Below are 13,912 nucleotides of genomic sequence, written 5' to 3'. Positions count from 1 at the left end.
GTTCCAGGAACCTCTCCCATGACTGCCAAAATCCGTGAATGTTCAAGTGTCATGTACAATGGTGTAGTAAAATAGTGTCCCTTATATAAAATGGCAAAATCGAGGTTTGCTTTGGGTATGTTAGCAATATATTTTAAAGCCATGAATAGTTGAATCTGTGGATACGGATGGCTCACTACTATGTCCAGTTTGGGGCACCACAGTTTACTAAGGATATATCTGGAGGAGGACAACTAAGATGTGCCAAGGTAGGAATTGTACTGTGAGGAATTGCTTAGGGAACTGGATATGTTTAACTTGGAGGTGGGAAGGTGGAGAGGTGATATGATAACCAGGCGGGATCCTAATTCAGCTACTTACGTATATCAAGTGTTTTGGTGTAATAGCCCTGCTCCATCCTGCTTCACTGGGCAGCTGCCCCAGTGAGTGATAAAGGTTGATTTTCCTGTCAAACGGGATTCTGATGTTTCCATATATCCCCAGCATGACAATCTAAAATATGATTCTAATTCACAACAAATATCACTGGTGGAAGAAAAATGCATCCCAATCAATATACCAGTATGGTACCCCAGTTGATTGGAGAACAGACCTCCATTGCTTGCAGTAGCTGCTGTCTAGTAAAATAGGCTTGAAGCACTTCATGGTGATACAACCAACCCTCTCGTTTGCAGTTTTAACTTTTATGGATTTGACTGATATGATTCCTCTAAGAAATACTAGGTCTTCCAGTGTGACTCTGATGTGATGTCCTAGAGAGGCGTTATCTCTGGTAAAAGATAAATGAATGTGTTTTTTGGTCTCATTTCTTCCAATTTTGCAGTGGTCCTGTGCCTTTAATGTCCATGAAAGTGGAGGGCCTACTGTTGTTCCACAATTATGTATAAGTAAGGACCATAAATCCAACTCTAGGTTATGCCTTCATGGTGATGGTGATTTCCAGGCACCATCTGTAAATATCTGAAGGAAGGTTATATAAAAGACGGACTGAGCTTTCTTTCTTTTGCTCCAGGGATTGCAACATACACTAATGGGTTCAAATTATAAGTAAAGAGATTTCTTTTTTGATATGCAGTGCCCACCAGGATGGCTGTAAAATTGGGGTAGAACCTCCCCAAAGAGATGTTTCTCCATACCTATTTGAATTGCTCTTTTTCAGCAATGTAGTCTCCAGGAATAGCAACAGACCTTTTAAATAACAGCAGATCTCACAATGCACTTTTTTGACATAATAAAAATCTTTTTTTCAAACCTAGAAATTCAAATCCTCTCTATACTTTCAGCAAAGCCATCTATGAGCAGTGTGCTTTTGATCACACAGAAGCCATTACGTCTGACATTTCCCCTCCTGTCTTATGAAGAAACATTGTTTTTTCTGAATCTGGAGAGGGCCTTTAAAAAGACATTGCAAGTACAATAGAGTCTCACTTATCCAAGCTAAACGGGCAGGCAGAAGCTTGGATAAGCGAATATCTTGGATAATAAGGAGGGATTAAGGAAAAGCCTATTAAACATCAAATTAGGTTATGATTTTACAAATTAAGCACCAAAACTTCATGTTATACAACAAATTTGATAGAAAAAGTAGTTCAATACGCAGTAATGTTATGTTGTCATTACTGTATTTACGTATTTAGCACCAAAATATCACGATATATTGAAAACATTGACTACAAAAATGGCTTGGATAATCCAGAGGCTTGGATAAGTGAGGCTTGGATAAGTGAGACTCTACTGTACTTAAATGCCACCATTTCAGTTCCCAGGACTTGATGCTTTTCAGAGTAAATTACAAGAAAGTTGTAAGCTCTCTTTCAACCACTAGAAGGTGCCCTTTCCCCAACTTTAATAGGAATTCTCAAAAAAAAAGGGATGACTTCCAGCAAAGCTTGTCCTTGGGTTTTGAATCAGGGCCAAGCAAAACAAACAGCAGATTGTTTGAGAATTGGAACATGGAACTATGCACTCCAAGATCTACAGTGACAGGCAGAAGAGAAGGGGGGAAATCACCACTGCACATGTAGCTTTTCCTTTTAAACAGGATCAAGGGATCAATGTGAGTGATCTCTATTCTCTATCCTTCTCAGAGAAAAGGCTCCTGCCCTTGTTCCCTCTGAAACTACATTTCTGATTCCCCCTTCCAAATCCCCCCTTTCATATACTTCTGCCCCCAAAGGGGAGGATAACATATGACAGTCCTGATTAACCCTCCTTTGTCTCACTTTTTCAGCTTCTTTTAAAATGTCCTATTTTCTCTCTTCTTCCCCTTGGTGATCAGCTTGCTTTCACAGCTGTAAACATGAGTCCTGAGTGAAAAATTAATTCATACTCAAGTATCTTAGTAGAAGGGCGAAAGCATAAACTTGCCCTTCCCAAAAGATTTGGGCAAAAGCAAACTGCTGCAGAGTTAGGGATTCCTCTTCTTCAGAAGAGGAAGGGGAGTAGGAAAGTGTTCCTGAATCAGAGGGGCTGTCGGAATCTGAGGTGGAGATTTTGCAAGTACCTACATTTCAGGAAAGGTGAAAGGAAGCAGAGACATCATTCAGCTAGAATAGCTGCTAGAAATGCAGCCGAGTAATTGGGAACCACCCTAGAAGCTGTGGGGGAATTCAGGGCTATAAATCAGAGGCAGGTGCAGTCAGTTTTTGCTGGTAACAAACTGACTCTAATGCCTAAGCCTTCACTCCCCTTATGCCTGCTTCAAGTCTGCATCTGGGAAAGTGCTTCTAAGGATTTATTACTGTTTCTTTGTCTGAAGTAAGACTGCTACTTGATTTGGGAATTTATCAGAGACTTAAGAACTGTGTTTGCCCTAAGACTTCCTTGCCTTCCTTTCCATTATACCACTGAGTGGACTGTTCTTTATGTTTTGCTGAAGTAAAGCAGTTTTCATTTACTTACCACACTGTTTTAAGGCTGTTCTTGAAAGACAAAACAGGACATGCAGCCTCTCTTGGCTTGCCTGTTCTTCCTCTAATACTGTTTGTTCCCTTGACCACATTCTAATGCTTCTTGGACATACGTGTCCCAGTTTTCATTTGTGAAACATTGGATAATTGAGAGCAATAAGGAACCAAGATAAATGCACTTCTTTGGACTCCACTTCCTAGAATCCCCCACTAGCATGTAAGTTGAAGTCCAAAAATGGTCAGCAGAAAAATAGTTTTATGTTCTTACAACGTAGACTGCAATCTAACAAAATAAAGAGCAATGAGCAAAATAAAAATGGTTAGTGATGCAGGTCTCTGGATTGCTTTTTTCTGCAATAGAATAATAATACATATAATACAGAAGGTAAGCAGAGTCTGCAGCTAACCCCATTGTAGGATTCATTATTCACTGATTTAATTAATATAGTTTCCCTAAGAATTGTTAAGTCCTCCAGCACAGCTCCATGGTCAACTTCTTGCATAGGCTGATCATAGAGTTGCACTATAGGCCCTAAAACTTCACAGAAAAGCATTCTGACATTGTTTTTGTAAAATGACAATTTCCAAGATTCCATAGCATTGAGTCACAGCAGCTAAAGTAGTGTCAAACTGCATTCATTCTCTTTCGCCATGCCCCAAACTGGCACAAACACAACTGTAGTTGGAAAACACACTACAATGGGACAAATAATGCATTTTCATCCTCAGTTTACAGCAATTGCTGCAAACTGTGTTCAGAGTGTAAATTGAGGTTGCTCTTAGGGTGCATCTGCAATGTCAAGGTAATGCAGATTGATACCACTTTAACTCCTATTGTTGAGTAATTTCAGCTATCTGCTAATACTATTGGGGGGGGGGGGGGTATTCCTTGCCTAGTTTATCCATGCCTCACAACCTCTGAGGATGCCTGCCATAGATGTGGGTGAAACATCAGGAGAGAATACTTCTGGAACATGGCCACACAGCCCGAAAGACATACAACAACCCAAAGGCCAGTGTGTTTCACTATTCCAAAGGCCAAATTAAAACACAACTAGACTAAAACACAATTGGACTAGCATATATTAGCCAGCTTTAGCCCATTTTCTGTCCCAAGGGATGAGATAGTTTTACATGTTTGCAGTTCCAGGATTGATTCAAAAATCGATTTCACTTGATAAAATTTATACAATTTCATAAAGGTGGATTTTATAAACAAGGGAGATATAGCTGGCTGGACTTTTATGGAATTGAGAAAAAGTGGTATTTTGATATTGTAAAGTTGATTAAAACTAAAAAAATAAAATAAATTCATTTTTAATTCATCTGTCCATTTGTATTTAATTATGAGGAGAGTGAGTTTCTTGATAACATAATGTAAATGTGTGATTGTGGTTTTACAGGGTCTCTAGCCTGCTCTGGCAAACAGTGCTGATGTCTCACCAAACAACAACTCCCACAATTCCATAGACTTGAGCTGTAGCGGTGAAAGTGGTTTCAAACTGCATTAATTATCAATTAACTCAGTAGAGGGGAAAGGGCAAGAGAGATGGAATATTGGCCTTCCCTGTAGCCTCAGGATGGATAATGGAGGAAGCCAGGGAGTTTCAGAAAAACATCTACTTCTGCATTATTGACTATTCTAAAGCCTTCGACTGTGTGGATCATAATAAACTATGGCATGTTCTTGGTGGTATGGGGATACCAAGTCACCTTGTCTGTCTCCTGAGAAATCTGTATAAAGACCAAGTGGCCACAGTCAGAACAGATCACAGAACAACAGACTGGTTCAAGATTGGGAAAGGAGTGCAGCAGGGCTGTATACTTTCACCCTCCCTATTTAACTTGTACACAGAACACATCATGCGACATGCGGGGCTTGATGAATCCAAAGCTGGAGTTAAAATTGCTGGAAGGAACATTAACAACCTTAGATATGCAGATGATACCACTCTGATAGCCGAAAGTGAGGAAGAGCTGAAGAGCCTTATCACCAAGGTGGAAGAAGAAAGTGCAAAAGCTGGGTTGCAGTTAAACATCAAGAAAACCAAGATCATGGCAACTACACCTATTGAAAACTGGAAAATAGAAGGAGAAAATGTGGAGGCAGTGACAGACTTTATATTTCTAAGTGCAAAGATCACTGCAGATGCAGACTGCAGCCAGGAAATCAGAAGACTTTTACTCCTTGGGAGGAGAGCAATGGCCAACCTTGATAAAATAGTGAAGAGCAGAGACATCACACTGGCAATGAAGGTCCCTATAGTTATAGCAATGGTATTCCCCATAGTAACCTATGGATGCGAGAGCTGGACAATAAGGAAGGCTGAGTGAAGGAAGATAGAGATGCTTTTGAACTCTGGTGCTGGAGGGAAATCCTGAGAGTGCCTTGGACCGCAAGAAGATCCAACCAGTCCATCCTCCAGGAAATAATGCCCGGCTGCTCACTGGAGGGAAGGATACTAGAGGCAAAGATGAAGTATTTTGGCCACATCATGAGGAGACAGGAAAGCTTGGAAAAGATCACGATGCTGGGGGAAATGGAAGGAAAAAGGAAGAGGGGCCGACCAAGAGCAAGATGGATGGATGGTATCCTTGAAGTGACTGGCTTGACCTTGAAGGAACTGGGGAGGCGACGGCCGACAGGGAGCTCTGGCGTGGACTGGTCCATGAGGGCACGAAGAGTTGGAAACGACTATGTGATTGAGCAGCAGCAGTAGCCTCAGGCAAAAGCAAATTGCTGCAGCCTCTCCTAGTTCAAATATACTTCCCTCATTCATAACTTTGCCATCAATTCAAAGTGCTGGCTTTAGCCCAGTGGTTCTCAACATGGGGTCCCCAGATTCTTTTGCCCTTCAACTTTTGCCCTTCAACAGCTGGTAAACTGGCTGGGATTTCTCGGAGTTGTAGGCCAAAAACATCTGGGGACTCCAGGTTGAGAACCAGTGCTTTAGCCTATAAAACCCTAAACATTTCTGGCCCAGCTTACCTGTCCAAATGTATTTCCCTTTATGAACCACCTTGGAGATTAAGATTGTCTGGGGAGGCCCTGCTCTCTGTCCCACCTCCTTCGCAAGCACGATTTGTGGGGACAAGAGACAGGGCCTTCTCAATGCTGGCCCCTCGACTATGGATCTCCCTCCCCAGTGAGATCAGATCAGCCTCTTCTCTCCTGACCTTCAGGAAAAAACTCGAGACATGGCTTTGGGACCAAGTTTTTGACAAGCAATTGGAACAGTGCAGTATGTAACTATGAAACAATGTGTTGACATATGGGATGGCCCGTCATTATATTTTGGATGGTGTGATTTTAATTGAGGTTTTAATTGAGGTTTTAATTATTCATGTTTTAATTATTGGTTTTAATTGTAATTGTTTATTTGATATATATATCAAATTGCTGCCTGTTGTAAGGCTGCTTTGAGTCCCCTCCAAGGTTGAGAAAGGCGATATATATATATATATATATATATATATATATATATATATATATATATATATATACATACATACACACACACACACACACACACACACACACACACACACACACACACGTACATACATACATACATACATCTTGACCGCATTCGGATGTTGTGTCCTGGCTTTCACCCGTGAAATGTGAAATGTCAGAGTATGCAACTGTGCTGTATCACTCAAGTGAGTGAGCCAAACCACACACCACCACACACTTCCTAGTGTTTAGTTTCTGTAGCGTTGGCCGGGAAAGATCCCTTCCATAATCCCAAAGAGCGTGATGAGTCAGTTCTTGAACATGAACAAATCCATCAGCTGATTCATCCAGTGGAAATATTATTGAACCCCGTTTCGTATTTTTTCTCTAGCTGTGGGACTCCCTTCTGCTTTCGGGAAACCAAAGGGACATAAACCTTTCTGACCTCAGGAGATTGCAGCTAATTTTCAATGATGTATTTGACTTTCAACCAAAACCAGACCCCTACTAAGTATTGTAATGTTGCTCACTTTCAAAATGCAAACAGATCCAAACATTAGTCTGTTTTATATAATGAATCCGGGGAAAACCAAACTAATTATGCGGCCATCTGTCAGAGGCTTAAATCATTTTCTCCAGATCTGTTCCAAATTAGCCTCCCTGGCTACATCATGTGGCTAAAGGAGCACTGAAAAGCATTCCAGAGGATTGGAGATTTATTTATTTATTGGTTCATTTCAGCCTTTTGGGGGGCTTCTCTGGCAGTTCAGGCATTTTGCAATTTCATCTATGATCTCTTTTTTCGATAGAGTTACGAGTTGGGTCGATACAGGGAATGCTGTGGATGTAGCCTACCTGGATTTCAGTAAGGCCTTCGACAAAGTCCCCCACGACCTTCTGGCAAATAAACTAGTAAAATGTGGGCTAGACAAAACTACGGTTAGGTAGATCTGCAATTGGCTAAGCGAACGAACCCAAAGGGTGCTCACTAATGCGTCATCTTCATCATGGAAAGAAGTGACAAGTGGAGTGCCGCAGGGCTCCGTCCTGGGCCCGGTTCTGTTCAACATCTTTATTAACGACTTAGACGAAGGGTTAGAAGGCACGATCATCAAGTTTGCAGATGACACAAAACTGGGAGGGATAGCTAACACTCCAGAAGACAGGAGCAGAATTCAAAACGATCTTGACAGACTAGAGAGATGGGCCGAAACTAACAAAATGAAGTTCAACAGGGACAAATGCAAGATACTTCATTTCGGCAGAAAAAATGGAAATCAAAGATACAGAATGGGGGACGCCTGGCTTGACAGCAGTGTGTGCGAAAAAGACCTTGGAGTCCTCGTGGACAACAAGTTAAACATGAGCCAACAATGTGATGCAGCAGCTAAAAAAGCCAACGGGATTCTGGCCTGCATCAATAGGGGAATAGCGTCTAGATCCAGGGAAGTCCTGCTCCCCCTCTATTCTGCCTTGGTCAGACCACACCTGGAATACTGTGTCCAATTCTGGGCACCACAGTTGAAGGGAGATGTTGACAAGCTGGAAAGCGTCCAGAGGAGGGCGACTAAAATGATTAAGGGTCTGGAGAACAAGCCCTATGAGGAGCGGCTTAAAGAGCTGGGCATGTTTAGCCTGCAGAAGAGAAGGCTGAGAGGAGACATGATAGCTATGTACAAATACGTGAAGGGAAGCCATAGGGAGGAGGGAGCAAGCTTGTTTTCTGCTGCCCTGCAGACTAGGACACGGAACAATGGCTTCAAACTACAGGAAAGGAGATTCCACCTGAACATCAGGAAGAACTTCCTCACTGTGAGAGCTGTTCGACAGTGGAACTCTCTCCCCGGGGCTGTGGTGGAGGCTCCTTCCTTGGAGGCTTTTAAGCAGAGGCTGGATGGCCATCTGTCGGGGGTGCTTTGAATGTGATTTCCTGCCTCTTGGCAGGGGGTTGGACTGGATGGCCCATGAGGTCTCTTCCAACTCTACTATTCTATGATTCTATGAAATGGGGATGGAAAAATATGGATCAGGTTCTAAAAATAATCCCCAAAATGATGAAGTTTGGGACCTTCTTAAGGTTCATGTGCACTGTGGAATGAATGCAGTTTAACATCACTTTAATTGTGATGGCTTTAATTGTGATGAGTCATGGAAGGTGTTGTTGGTGAAACACTAACACTCTTTGGCAGAAAAGGCTAAAGACCTTGCAAAACTACAGCCCTGTATTTCATGACATTGAGCAATATTCCATAATATTGAACAATAGCAGTTAAAGCTGCATTATTTAACAGTGTGGATGCACTCCACACCTTTGCTGAAAGCTTAGAAGTGTCATGGACATGCTGGCTCTGGAATTTTACGGGTTGTAGTACCCTCAAAAAACAAAACTTTTTGAATCTCTTTTTAAAATTGTTGAACCAACCTACAAATTGTCTTCCTTTAAGTTCAACCCATTGATCAGGTTCAGGTTCAGGTTCAAAAGACATGGAATCAGAGAATAGTAAAATTTGAAGGAACTGAAAGGGCCAACTGCTTGCCATTCAGGAATACACAATTAAAATATTCCCCAAAGTTGACCCCCAACTTCTGTTTAAAGACTTCCAAAGAAGAAGAGTTCAGCCACCACTACAACCCAACACAATCCATTCCACTGTCAAACAGCCTTGACTGTCAGCATGTCCTTCATTGTGCTTTGGTGGAATGTCCCTTTGGAGATTTGAATCATGCTCTAATCTGTGCGGCAGCCAAAAACATTCAATCTTCTACATAACATCCCTTCAGATTACTGCTCTATCTCCTCTTCTCCAAGCTAAACATATCCAGCTCTTCAAGAAATTCCCAATAAGGTTTAGTTTCCAGATCTTTAACCATTTTGGTCGCCTGTCTCTGGACATGTTCCACCTTGTCAACATCCTTCTTGACCTTTGGTGAGCAGAATACACATTATCCCAGGAGAGGTCCAACCAAGCCACTATATATCATAGAGCAGTGTCTCCAAAACCTTGGTCTTCCAGATGTTTTGGACTTTCGCTCCCAGATTTCCTGACTGTTGGACAAAATAGCTGGGACTTTTAGGAGCTGAAGTCCAAAACAGCTGCAAGGTCAGGTTTTAGGAATCACTGCGATAGAGCATTTAAAATTAAGATTAAGAATCATTAAGAATTTTGCTATTGACAAAAGAAATATTGATCCCCATCCAGTTCAAAAGTAGGCAACTATGTCTGTGCCGAATTGCCTTCAACTGATTATCTTATGGCATATTCTTATGCAGCTGCATTGTAGAATTAATACAGTTTGATACCAGTTTAACTGCCATGGCTGAATGCTGTAGAATCCTGGAATTTGTAGTTTGGTGAGGCACCAGAACTCTTTGCCAGAGAAGGCTAAAGTCCTTATAACACTACAACCCCCATGATTCACTCACATTGAGACGTGACAGTTAAAATGATACCAAACTGCATTATTTCTACAGTATATGTATGCCCCTAATTTCCCCAGAGCTTTCTTTTGGCTTGTTTAAAACATAAAGGGTATATTGGCGATACTATATGAATAACAGTCAGTTGCTATTCAGGTTGAGCATCCCTTTTTTGGAATTATGAAATCTGAAATTATCTAAATCCTGAAATTGTCTGCATGGTTGAGATAGTGACACTTTTGCTTCTGATGGTTCAGTGCCCAAAAATGTTGTTTCACACACAAAACTATTAAAAATGTTGTATATAGAAGTAATTTCCGGCTCTGCATACAAGGTGTGTATAAAACATAAATAAAAATTGATCCTAGAAATGGGTCCCATCTCCAAGCTTTGTCATGATGGATAGGTAAGTGTTCCCAAATCCCAAACCTCAAACACTTCTGGTCCCAAGCATTCCTAGATAAGAGATGCCCAACCAGAACCAGACTGTAAAATATTCCTGAGAAATATGCCCAGCCTTTGCCATGAGCCCAGTGAGGTTCCTTTATGCTCCAACAATTAATGTTCATTAATGCCCAATGTTTGCCCAAGTGTGAATAATCCCCAAAACTCATGACGGCTGCTGCTCTACTTGGCATCGGTTGGGCCTTCGCAGGAATAATTTGTCTGGTTTGGGTCACTGCATTCTGAGGAGAATGGAGAAAGGAAATAGGGGAGAGCAATTGGACGAAAAAGCCAAGAGAAAGACTCATCACATACTCAACTTTGTTTAAGGAAGGATACAGTGGATTTCTGATCTCCTCCAAAAGGAGCCAGCATGGAATTGTTGGTTTAAATGGGGCTAAGGGTGCATTTACAGTGTAGAATGAATGCCCTTTGGCAGCACTTTAATTGCCATGACACAACAACAAACACCAAATGAGTGACCTCCGAGATAACCTATGTCAGGAGGGGAGAGGCTGACAACCAATGAAAAGCATGACAACAAGCCTCCTGACTGCTGCTTCTCCTCCTCCTCCTCCCTCCCCCTGAGCGGAGCCGTTCCATGTGACTCCTGGAAGCAGGGGCACCTTGGTGTATTTATTTTTAGGCCTGTTCCTGGGGTTATTTGGGGTGCTGATTCAGAAGATTACATTGGATAGATCACATCAGCTCTAGACTATTAAATATGGGTTTTTGTGGGTGGTTAGATGGCGACTAATGGATGGCATATGTTCTGTATCAGAAACTGAAGCTGATGTGGTCTATCCAATGCAATTTTCTGAATCAGAACCCCAAATAACCAAACTGAATCTAAAGTTGACCAAAAACCCTTTTCATAAACCTTTTGGTACTAATGTTGAAGAGTGGTCCTTGGGTCAAATTGATCCTTGGTTAACGTGGTCCCTGGTCATAGAATCATAGAGTTGGAAAAGACCTTGTAGGGACTTGATGTGGCAGAGGATGGAATCCCTTTTTAGAATCCCACCAGCTTTGCCACCAATATTGTACAGAGGTGAGGTGTCTGACAGGAATGTGTGTCAGAGATGGAACCCTTTTGATCCCACACACGCACACACACACACACACACACACACACAGATACCACCAATGAATAAAGATGTTTTGTGAGAGATGGTGTTAATTAATGATTTGTTTGATTATCTTCTTCGCTGCCACCAATGGAGACGTCAGGCAGATGGTACTGGTTCTTATAAGCTTTCTCTATTTGTTCCACTTCAGGTGTTGATGTTACTTAATTTAATATGAGAGTATGACAGAGGCTTGATTAGAATAAAATCAAAACAAGTTTATTGCAGGTACAGAGCTTGATGGTTTCAGATAACTTATTAAAGGCATTTCGCTTAATGGTTACAAACGGTTATGAGGCGGTTAAACTTTCAAAATACTTCTTCCTTTAAGTTACACTAAACCCTGATCCTACTGGATCCCCTGGGATTAATTCTCCCTAATCCACAGGCTCTATAAAAGACCCTAGACAAATCACCTAACTTGCCTAGTCTGGTCTAACCTAAATCTGACTCAAATCTCTCTATTTAAGCCAGCCTGATTCTCCACACAAGAATCAGATCCTTCTCTGTGACTAGGAAATCACCAACTGCTGGGTTTTAAAATATTCCCCCTTCTCCTTTCCAGGCGGCGGTTGGCTCCGCCCCTGTTGCTATGGTAACCTGTTCTAGCACTCTAAGATGGTCCCTGGTTAAAAAAAAAAGTTGGGAACCACTGGTGTAGATGCATCCTAAAACTGAGGAAGCATGACTTCTCCAAGGTCACACAGTGGGCTTCTTCGGCTGCAGAGAAATATAACCTCTGGTCTCTTACCCTGTTTCCCCTAAAATAAGACATCCCCAGAAAATAAGACCTAATAGAGGTTTTGCTGAATTGCTAAATATAAGGCCTCTCCCGAAAGTAAGACCTAGCAAAGTTTTTGTTTGGAAGCATACCCGCTGAACATATACCAGAGCATGCAGGATCAGTAAATGTACGTACCATAAAGTGTTGTACATGGAAATATTGGTAGTAACAAGAAATTCTTGATAGGATTCACAGTTTGTCTGGTTATGCTCGTTTATGATGACAACTACTGTACAGTATATAATAAATGTTCATTTTTTTCGTTCAACAATAAATGTGAATTCTTCTTCATGGAAATATAAGACATCCCCTGAAAATAAGACCTAGAGCATCTTTGGGAGCAAAAATTAATATAAGACACTGTCTTATTTTCGGAGAAACACGGTAGTACTATGTGTAACACTCAAGCCACGATACTATGCCAGTTCTAGTTAGGATATTACATCACCATAAAGCAGGTTGGGAATGGAATATAAATTTATTTGTTAATGTGTGTCTTCAAGTATTTTCAACTTATATGAATCCAAAGGCATGGAGTTTTTCCAGCAACATTTTTACAGAGAGCCTTTGCCTTTTTCTGCATAAGTTTGACCCTTCCAAGATCACCACTACATCACACAGGAGGACTGTTTTTTTTGTTTGTTTGTTTGTTTGTTTGGGTTTTTTTTTTTTGTCAGGAGCGACTTGAGAAACTGCAAGTTGCTTCTGGAGTGAGAGAATTGGCTGTCTGCAAGGACATTGCCAAGGGGACGCCCGGATGTTTTGATGTTTTACCATCCTTGTGGGAGGCTTCTCTCATGTCCCCGCATGGAGCTGATAGAGGGAGCTCATCCGCGCTCTCCCCAGGTGGGATTCAAACCTGGCAGCTTTCGGGTCAGCAACCAAACCTTCAAGTCACAAGGCTTTAACCCACTACTCCACTGGGGTCTCCAGGAGGAGGTTCAAATCTACATATGGTTATACATTGCTCCATCTACTTATTCCAGACAGGTAAATTGGTTTGACAGGTTTTAACAGTAGTCTGACAAAGGTCTGACAGAAGTGTTAGACTATAGACAAGGAGAAAGGCAATGCATGTCTATACTAGAGTACCCTAAAGGCATCAGTTCCTGTCTGATCTTGGAAGCTAAGCAAGATCAGCTCTGGTTAGTTTATGGATGGGAGGCAACCAATGGATACCAGGTGTTATGAGCTATACATACGTCAGAGGAAGAAAATGACAAATAACACTTTCAAAGAATATCCTATAAAATTCATGAGGTTGCCATAAATCAGCATTGAGGAGGAGGACAGCTTGTTTTGTGCTGTTTGGGAACTACCGTGTTTCCCCGAAAATGAGACAGTGTCTTATATTAATTTTTGCTCCCAAAGATGCACTAGGTCTTATTTTCAGGTGATGTCTTATTTTTCCATGAAGAAGAATTCACATGTATTGTTGGGGGGGGGGGGGAGAGAGAACATTTATTATATACAGTACAGTAGTTGCCATCACAAACCAGCATAACCAGACAAACTGTGAATCCTATCAAGAATTTATTGTTACTGCCATTATTTCCATGTACAACAATCTATGTTATGTACATTTACTGATCCTGCAGGTTCTGGTGTTCTGTTCGGTGGGCATGCTTCCAAACAAAAACTTTGCTAGGCCTTACTTTCGGGGGAGGCCTTATATTTAACAATTCAGCAAAACCTCTACTAGGTCTTATTTTCAGGGGATGTCTTAAAAAGGTAAAGGTAAAAGTTTTCCTGATGTTAAGTCCAGTCGTGTCC

This window comes from Anolis carolinensis, chromosome 4, assembly GCF_035594765.1.
Source record: "Anolis carolinensis isolate JA03-04 chromosome 4, rAnoCar3.1.pri, whole genome shotgun sequence".
NCBI classification, from domain to species: domain Eukaryota; kingdom Metazoa; phylum Chordata; class Lepidosauria; order Squamata; family Dactyloidae; genus Anolis; species Anolis carolinensis.
The sequence above is the reverse complement of the archived record's forward strand: the minus strand, read 5'-3'. Positions refer to the sequence as shown.